Source organism: Notechis scutatus, chromosome 1, assembly GCF_049901735.1.
Source record: "Notechis scutatus isolate UNSWTSFEM ecotype Mainland chromosome 1, rNotScu1.2, whole genome shotgun sequence".
NCBI lineage: Eukaryota > Metazoa > Chordata > Lepidosauria > Squamata > Elapidae > Notechis > Notechis scutatus.
In genome coordinates, this window is record NC_142009.1 from 280467288 (window position 1) to 280476778 (window position 9491).

Below are 9491 nucleotides of genomic sequence, written 5' to 3' on the forward strand. Positions count from 1 at the left end.
CAATTAATAGGCTGCAGATTGGAGTCAGGTTATTTCTGAACATGGATCCTTTGAAAGTGCACTAAACCTATAACTAAAACTAATGCACATAGATGCAGAGGAAGTATTCTGAGTGTATGCTACAAGGGAATGGGCGTGCTGCAGCAAGTGGCCATAGCTGGAAGTAGCCTGTGAAACAGGCAGAATGGTGTTTCTCAGAAAGAAGTAAAAACAATATTCAAAATAAATATTCAAAATAAAAACATATTCACACCAAGACCTGGTTAGAAGTATTGGAAAATATCTAATGTATCCATTGGTGTGAGACCAAGCAACATGTAGCTGATAGAATTTAATTGTATCTACCTTCTGTGAAGAATGCTAGTCCTGTTTTTTAAACATAGGTTTAGGGCTTATTCAAAAATATGCTAACTATCAGTAGTTAAAATCAGGTATAGCACTCTTTCAAAAAAGAGCTAAACATATATAAAAAAGGAATCCCTGTAAGACTTAACAAACACAATCAGACTGTTTGCAGGCAGATGTTTCTGCAAAAGTCAGGCATCTAAATTTGTCCTGAAGTCCAAGTCAAAAGACCAGAAGGGAAGAGAGATGTTCTCAGCAGCCTAAAGTTGTTTCATGCTAGATAGTGTTCATGACCAAAATTGTGTCAGAGAAGAAGGAAAACTTGACTTTAAACAGCTGTATGAGATGTTAGCCTTTTTTTGTTGTAAATAATGGCAACATCATGAGGACATGTCAGATAAAAATGGCTACCATGGCACATTTGTATCAAGGATCATGAGGATGAGCCCTTAATAAGTAAGAAGTGAAGAAACATGGTATCTACAGTGATATCTGAACCTCAAGAATTGTTCATTTGTGCTTAACCACAGACATCTCATGAATGGGGGATGAAAAAAACTCACCCTAACTTCTGTAATCTATTTCCTGCTTTTAAGATCTGTAGAAAGCCTGGAGCAAAAGCAGAAAGTTATTAAACCCTCCACTAGACCACATCAAATAAACTAAATGAGCTTAAAGAGTACATTAACATCATGAATAAATAACAGAGATGTGCCTTAACTCTTTTCTGCAGTTAGTAGTGATCAGACAGAGTAAAGAAAAAATGGACTTTATAATGCCATGTTAAAAAATTCTTTCTTGGCTGTTGACAAAGTATTCACAGAACTAAAATCCATTTGATCAAAATAGATGATACAAGATGAGAGAATACTTAAATATGAGATTTCTGCAAAAAGTTAGGGTTGTGATCAGAGTAAAGAAGTTTTCCCCCAAAATCAAAATTGCTAGTGAGCAAGGTAAAAACTGATTAGTAATTCTGGGAACTGATGGCCTACTTGTCTGATGGCACAAGGTTAGGAGATAATAGAATACTGTAAGTAATAATTTAGCTTAAGTAGGATACTGTGCTGCATTTGATTTCTATATTCCTCTTCTGGTATGGAAATTTGTTTATGAAAAAGCCTATAAGCTCTTGCTGTATATGTGAAAACAACGAAAATAATAATTTACAAAAACTGTTGTTGATCTTTTGTAGCTGAACAAGTCCCCAAAATCTCAACTGGACAACATATTTGATTGATATCAGATGTTAAATATTCAATTTAGATCACAATTTTCCATTCAGATGAAAAGATCTGAAAATTCAATCTGATCTGTAACAATCCAGTTTCATTTGACACTACATTCCATAATGGATGGAAATCCCAAAGGTGCTTTTTCAAGAGGCAACTGGTAGCACCTTCAGGATAACCATGACCTGGATGACTAAGAATCTCCATAGACATAATAGATAGAAACCAACTAAATCTGTTAACAGAAAATAAGAATACTTAAAGAATTGTTGGTATCACAAATACAATTCAGTTCTGCTGTAGTGTTCTTGCTGCCAATGTAAGTAAATGGAGTAAATAGCCTTTTTAGCCTCTTTGCTTCTATAAATGTACCCATCTTGTCTGCATACTGCATTGCTTTAAGTCTTGCAGCATCTGTTTTCTCTGTTTTTGCCATCTTTCAAGCTTCTTAAAATTATACCCCTTTATAATGGGATGGTCCCTCATGATTGATTTCTAGAGCCTTTACTTCCTCTTTATGGGACTCTTTTCAAATGTTCTAAAAGAATGTAGAAGGACCCTAAAGGACAATCATGTTGTATCATTGTAGTAATAATAATTATTTTTGTCATTGTTGCAGTTGTATTAGCAAGAAGGTAAACTTGAAATTCAGAACAAATTAATAAAATAGTAGCAGTATCATTTTCTGACTAACTTTAATGTTTAAAAAGTATACTCTCCAACCTAGGCTTTTCATCTAACCACATAGCTACAGGGTACATGTGACTGAAATTAACTTAAACCATTCTCTCATTTAGATAAATAATCGACGGAACAGATCGGTTTTTGATCATGTTAACTTGCTTCACAGATGTAAAACTTTCAAAACAAAAAGCTATCTCGTGTGCAGATATATAATGCTATCCAGATCTGTGCGATTAAATGGAGAACATTGTACAATCATATTAATATTAATCATTTAAATGTGTGCACTACCAATAACATGCAATTATTTTCCTCAAATAATAAAAATATCCTAAAATTCAAAACAATTAGTACCAAACTATAGTTATCAGCTTCTCATATTATAAAGATAAATACTAGGAATAATATTAAAACATTATTATATCTGAGCTGGCCGAATAGCAATTTGTGTTTTTCTGGAATCCTCTGAAACATTTATTTGGCTCCTGCTATCCTTGCAAAATTTAGTTCAAGTATGACAGAAAACAGATACCTGGAATCACACATAAGGAAAATAAAATGTTTCCAGAGTGTAAACATTGTAATACCTGTGTGAATGCCTAAATACGTATATAAAATTGGGTGCCAGTGATAAGATGGGCAACTCATCTGCAGAGTAGCAACCTCCCTGCTAAAGCTCCTGCAATTCATGGCTGTGCTGGCAGAATGCAGCCCAACCCAACCCAGGCTTACAGTCTTCAGAGAATTTAATTTGCTACACTGGCCCTCAATTTGCTTCCAGCTAAAATTTAAGATGCTGGTTCTTACCTATAAAGCCTCACATGGCATGGGCCCAGGATATTTGGGGAATATTGCAATACTCCCATTGTTTTTACTGATCCCAATAAGTCAGGGAGAAGGGATATGCTCTGATCCTATCAATCATGGATTGTCATTTAGTGGGACTCTTGAAGTGTGCCTTTTTCATAGCTGTGTCTGCCTTCTGGAACACCATGTGACCCACGATCTGGCTGGCCCCACTCTGTTTAACTTTCAAAAGCTTTGACGATCTGATCATTTTTCCAATCATGGGGGTCAGGAGAGTAATTGGGTCCATGCTGCTGATGAATGGTGCTTTCAAGAGTTGCTTTGTATTAGTTGGCTGAGGAAGTTATTTGTATGTATATGTATGTATTTAGATTGCATTTTTAAATCTTTGTTAGCCATCCAGGGTTACATTTTTGAAATTGGCAACATATAAATTAATTATACATTCATTCACACATATGTGTGTGTTGATTGATTCAAGTTACAGTAGCATTAATTCTTAGCAATCACAGATTTTGTCCATGAGGATGTGTCTTCAAAGCTGGTACTTCAACTCTTCCAAAAAGGTGTATGAATAGAGTATATACTCTCTCCCTCCCTCCCTCCCTCCCTCCCCCCTCTCTTTCTGTAAATTTTATAACTAATATGGAAATATACTTTACCTAAATGTTGTGCTATTCCTATGTACTTTTACATCTATAAATGTAAAGTTCTTATTACTAGGTGGTACAGATTGCCTGCCTGGCATTGCAATGTAAATCTGCTCCCACTTTGGCCTTCAGATGAGGCCCTAATATATTTCCTGCCTTTCTGAATTATGGTTAACAGCCACAAACTAAGGGCAGCATCAGGAGTACAGTATTCCCAGCATTACAATACAGCAATACAACAACGCCAGCACTAAGTGTTGGCTATTTAAATGTCCCAGGAATTAATATTCCTTTCTTTTTCATTGTGACCTGCTAACACACTGTTCCTTCTGAGTGAATAAGCCATTTCAGTAAACTCCTAGGAATCCCTGTGGACAGCAGTGTGGTCTAGGCCAGAGGCATTGGCCAAATATATGGGGCAGAAACCTCCTCAGAAGCAGGTTGACTGAAAGTATTTTCCAAGTCTTTCCACATTCTGAATTAGCATTATTGGCTCTGCCTTTTTTTTTTTTTAATAAAAGTTTTATTGATTTTAACAACAAATAAAAACACATAAAACATAAAACATAACATAAAAACATCATCATTCTTCATAAATTTACAGACAGTGTATCGGTTGGTTTACCACTCCTTTTTGTGCGTCCATTTCATAGTCATCATAATAATTATGTTACATAATAACTCATATTATCAATCAACAATTATATATCCTAATATCATTATTAAACAATCATTTGACTATAATTTTACTAATTCATACTTGAGCGAGATAACTATAATTTAGTTAATTTATTTTATAACAAATCATAAAAACATACCAAATCTATCTTAATAAAATATTCTAAAAATATTATCAAAACCAAAAAAAAAATATATATTCATTGTTTCCTAAGTTTCTAAATATTCTATTATTATATTGTTTTATCTAACCATTGATAAAAAAGATCCCAAACTTCATAAAATTGTTTATCTTCTTGTTCTCTAATTTCAAATGTCAATCTACTCATTTCAGCACATTCCATCTTTATGTATATTTGCCTCAGTCTGTTGTCTGCATCTGGTCAGCACTTTTTGGCTCTTTCATATTAGGTTTGGTTGAACCTTTTTAATACTTGAGGGGTCTATGAGAAATTAAGGGCAAAAACTTCTTTTAAATACAGCCATTTTCCTATCACTATAGCTTTACATCTTGAACAAGAGTTCTAGGATTTTAAAACAAACAAACATTGAAAAAAATATGAAAATTCTTGAATAACAAGCTACAGGTTAGATTGCAAAATAAAATTATCTGTCTAGCTAGCTCTGTCTTCTGGAAGCAGGCAATGGTAAAATCTCATCAGGAGTCAAGAGTAATCTATTAACATCTTTAGTTTTAAATTTGTATGTAGTCAGGATCTTTCTTGGATTTCTTTTAATAATTAGTTTGTTTTTCATGAAGAGTATTTGTTAATTGTGATTGATACTTAATATTGGTTCATCTTAGTTTTTTGAGAGTTAATGCAGTGGTGGGATTCAAATTTTTTTACTACTGGTTCTATATACTTAGATTGGACCTAAGGCGGCATAGTTCTAGATTTCTAGGTCTAGAATTTCGAGTCTGGTGGCATAAGGTATTCTGCAACAAGTAGAGGAGTGGAGAACTCTTCTTGTGAAATATTTCTGGACTTTCTCAACTGTGTTAATATCAGATATGTAATATGGGTTCCAGACTGATGAGCTGTATTCGAATATTGGTCTAGCAAATGTTTTGTATGCTCTAGTTATTAGTGTAATATTACCAGAGAAAAAGCTAAGTAAGATTAGGTTAACAACTCTTAACGCCTTTTTGGCTATGTAGTTACAGTGGGCTCTAGCACTTAGGTCATTAGAGATGAGTACTCCAAGATCCTTGACAGAGTTTGGATCATCAGCAAGGTCTTGACTATTCAGCCTGCATTTTATTTTCTGATTTTTTTGCCAATATGTAGGACAGAGCATTTATTTGTTGAGATTTGAAGTTGCCATTTGTTGACCATTCTGATACATAGTCAAGGTCTTTTTGAAGGGTAGCAGTATTGTCTGTGGTGTTGAATAACTTTATATCATCAGCGAAGAGAACGCAGTTGCTCTTGATATGATCACAGAGGTCATTTATGTAGAGTATGAAAAGAGTTGGTCCTAGAACACTGCCTTGGGGGACACCACTGTTGACAGGTACAGAATTTGATAGGACGCTCCCAATTTTGACCATTTGTTGTCTGTTTGACAGGAATGCTTCTATCCAGTTATGCAGTTATAAGTTATAAGTTAGCTTAGTCTAATGTGCGTCAGTATATTGAATGTGTATATTGAGTGTAACTGTTAGTTGTGTACCACAGTACTTATTGTTTACAAAGAACTCCCTAGACTGGAGATCTTAGCTTACCAAGAATAATGAGAACAGGTTTAGGGTCTACTTATGCTTGAATTCTGTTCATGGAATATTTTCCAAAATGTGCCAAAACTGATGTTAGCATGTTGGGAAAAAAAGACATGGAAAAAGAACAGCAGTGAAAGAAATAAAAATAAAAACAACAGCTACAAGAATTGAAAATATGATTTCTGCATGAAGAACAATTAGAAGATAATAGAATCTCACAGAATGAATGGAATGTGAACTTAAATAAGTTATGGAAGCTATTTGGAACAGAATGAAAAGAGAATATCACAGGAAGTGTGTGAAATTATATTGCAAGTAGTCCTTGCTTAACAACCACAATTGGGATTGGTAACTCGTTTACTAAATGCCGCTAAATGCCACACTTGCTAAGCAGAGACTCACCTAACCATAACAGACTTATGATATTTCCCATTCAGTCATTAAGCAAGTCATTGTGGTCATTAGGCAAAATGTTATGTGACCATGGCTTGCAATTTCACTTTTGCATTCTCCATTAGCTCTAGTTCTGGTAGCCATTTGGGAAGCATGAAAATGGTGATCATGGGATTGCAGAACAATGTGACAGTCATAAAATACTAGGATTGATTGCAAAGCTGATTTTTTGAAACATAGTGCTTTTTTAAAAAACTGCAGTGCTTCCCATCTGCCTGTCTTTCTCCCATCCCATCCTGATGAGTCTTGGACCTCCTTCCCACCCCACTGGGTCCCCATCATAGGTCTGCCCACAAGTTCTGGACACAAGTTCAGAGGAGGAGGGTGAGTTAGAGTTGGCAGAGGAAAGTGCAGAGCTGAGTGTTGGTCAGGAAGGGGGCTTGAGAGTGCTATCTTGACAGAGCAGCTTCAGCTGGGTCAATCGAATAAGTGACAGGCTGAAGCTGAGCAAGTGAACACAGCTGCTGCAAGTTGGCCAGAAGGTTTCAGGTGAGGACCAGGGGCAGCTGCCGTCCATTAGCAATGAGGATGAGATGGAGTCTACATCTCCTCCTGATCCAAGGACACGTAGAGCAGAGAGGAGACAGCTAGACTATTAGTGAGGAGGAAACCTCACCTCTCATGAAGAGCTGCACCAGCATTGCCTGTTTAATCTTGCCCTGAGAACTTGAGCATTCCTGGAGCAATGTGCCCAGTTCTGTGCCTTGTGTGTTCATGCCATATATCCTGGCCTGTTTCACTCCTAACCTGTTTTCCTGGACTTTGTGTGTACCTATTGGACTTGATTGCCCAGTGACTCTTGCCATGCTGAACTCAGAATCCAGATCTGTGCAACCGGGGTGCTTTCTGAGGACCTGTTGGAAGGGTTTGAACAAACACTTATAGACTCTTGTATGTGTGTGTGTGGGGGGGGGGGAGAGGAGAGTGGGGCAGCAAAGTTCCATGCCCTTGAGCCTCCTTTCTCCCCATCATATCTCTCTGCACTTACCTTTTCCAAAGATTGCCTTTGGAAAGGAGAACTGGCTGATCTGCCGTGCAGTCTTTCTACAGGAGGGATTCTGGTGCTGTCCTGGAAATGGACATCATTTTGGAAGCAGCCACAATTCTCAGATTGCAATAGTGGCTGCTCCCAAAATAGTGCCCACACACAGCCTCCTTATAGGAAGGCTGCATGGCGGATCAGCCTGTTCTCTTTTCCAAAGTCAATCTCAGAGATGAAAATGACACTTTAAAAATGTGTTTTATTTTACTGCTATTATGTCAAACCCTGAAAGTATTTTCTCAATTTCTTTTTCAAATGTACATTGAGAATGGTTTGGCTATATTTCCTGAGAGATTTCCAGGTTCTTCTGGATTCCCGGCAGCACATACACATTATTCTCAGAAACAGATGTATAAATTGAGTGCACATTATTAGTTTGAACATGGTAGCAATTTGGACAAGTGACTAAAGTAATTGAAGCAAGAAGACAGCATTCAATATTAATCATTTGAGAGATGGTTTTAAGGGACTGGTGCTTTGCACACTTGCTTATCTGTCCTTTTTTGTATTTGTACATAGCCTGAGATCTTTCATTCTGTATTGTTCTCCAGATTTGCTAGTGTAGTTTGATTAAAATCTTTAGTTATTCTTTTTTAGTTATTCTTCCTATTATGTTTCCATAAATATTCCATAAATTCCTGTAGCCTTCCAAACTGATAATAATTGGGTACTGATAAAACTCATGTACTTCCAATACCAGAGGCTCTTGGAAGATGGGGATAGCTTCTAAGGTATCTTGCGTGTTGACATTGTACAGTAAGTACTTTTTGAGGATCAAGGGACAGTTCTACATTGGCACCTTAATTTGTCTTCAGTATCTTGCATTTGAGTAGCTATTTCATTATCAAAGTCTTTTTTCATTATTTTTTAAAACCACAGGAATATATAACAGCAGATGCATTCTTGAGCTTTTGATGTCTCTGGCTTATTTCTACAAAAATCTGTGGGAGTTTTGCCTTTCACTTCCACAAGACAGGCTGAAATCCAAATTAAGCTTTTTGAACTTGCAAAATCATCAAATATAGTTATTTCCCATATTCTGCTTTCCCTTTTTTTGTTGCTTATAAGCATTATAAATAGAAACTTCATGAATGGGCTAGGAGTTAACCACACTCCTGCCATCTTTCAATAATAACAAAAAATGTAAAGAGGAAGCCCTTCATTTTTTTACATACAGCTCCTTCACAGAAGGAAGGCATGACATCTCCTGATATGCCCCTCAAAAGAAAGTAAAGATGACTGAAAGACTTTTTTGATTGATGTACAAAATAGTGATTCTGACAAAAGAATATATGAATTAATATTTCTACTCCTCAACAGCATTATAATATGTTAATACAAGTTTTCAAAATGTTGAAGCAGTAATACCTCTTGTGGAAGACCTTCAACCATATTTGTGACTGGACCAATGTCAAAACTGTAGAAGCTTTTGAACACTAATAATGGATTGGCTGTGGAATAAGGTTTGAGAGCAATTGGGCACTCCTTAGAAATGAGGCAGAAATCTTTGGCAGGGAGAGGTTTATCCTATTCTCAAATTTTAGATCTATTTTCCTCTTGCCTATGAAGTTCCAGGTCCAATCCAGTTCATTCCCTTGATCCTCAAAGAATACTTTGCCTGTGGGACTGCCTAAAACCTACCGAACATATAGAATGTTAACTTGGCAAGAAACAAGCAAGATCAATATTGGTTTTTTAATCACCAGTGTGCTGACATTTTTTTATAACCCAGTTGCTGCTAGGCCTACGAACAAGTATCTACCATGATTATTAATACACATTTTGGTGCCACACTTCATTATAATATGCAACATAATATTACAGTGTTGTAACCATAGGACAGATAGATGGCATTTGTCACTTTTGTTATTCTGTTATAG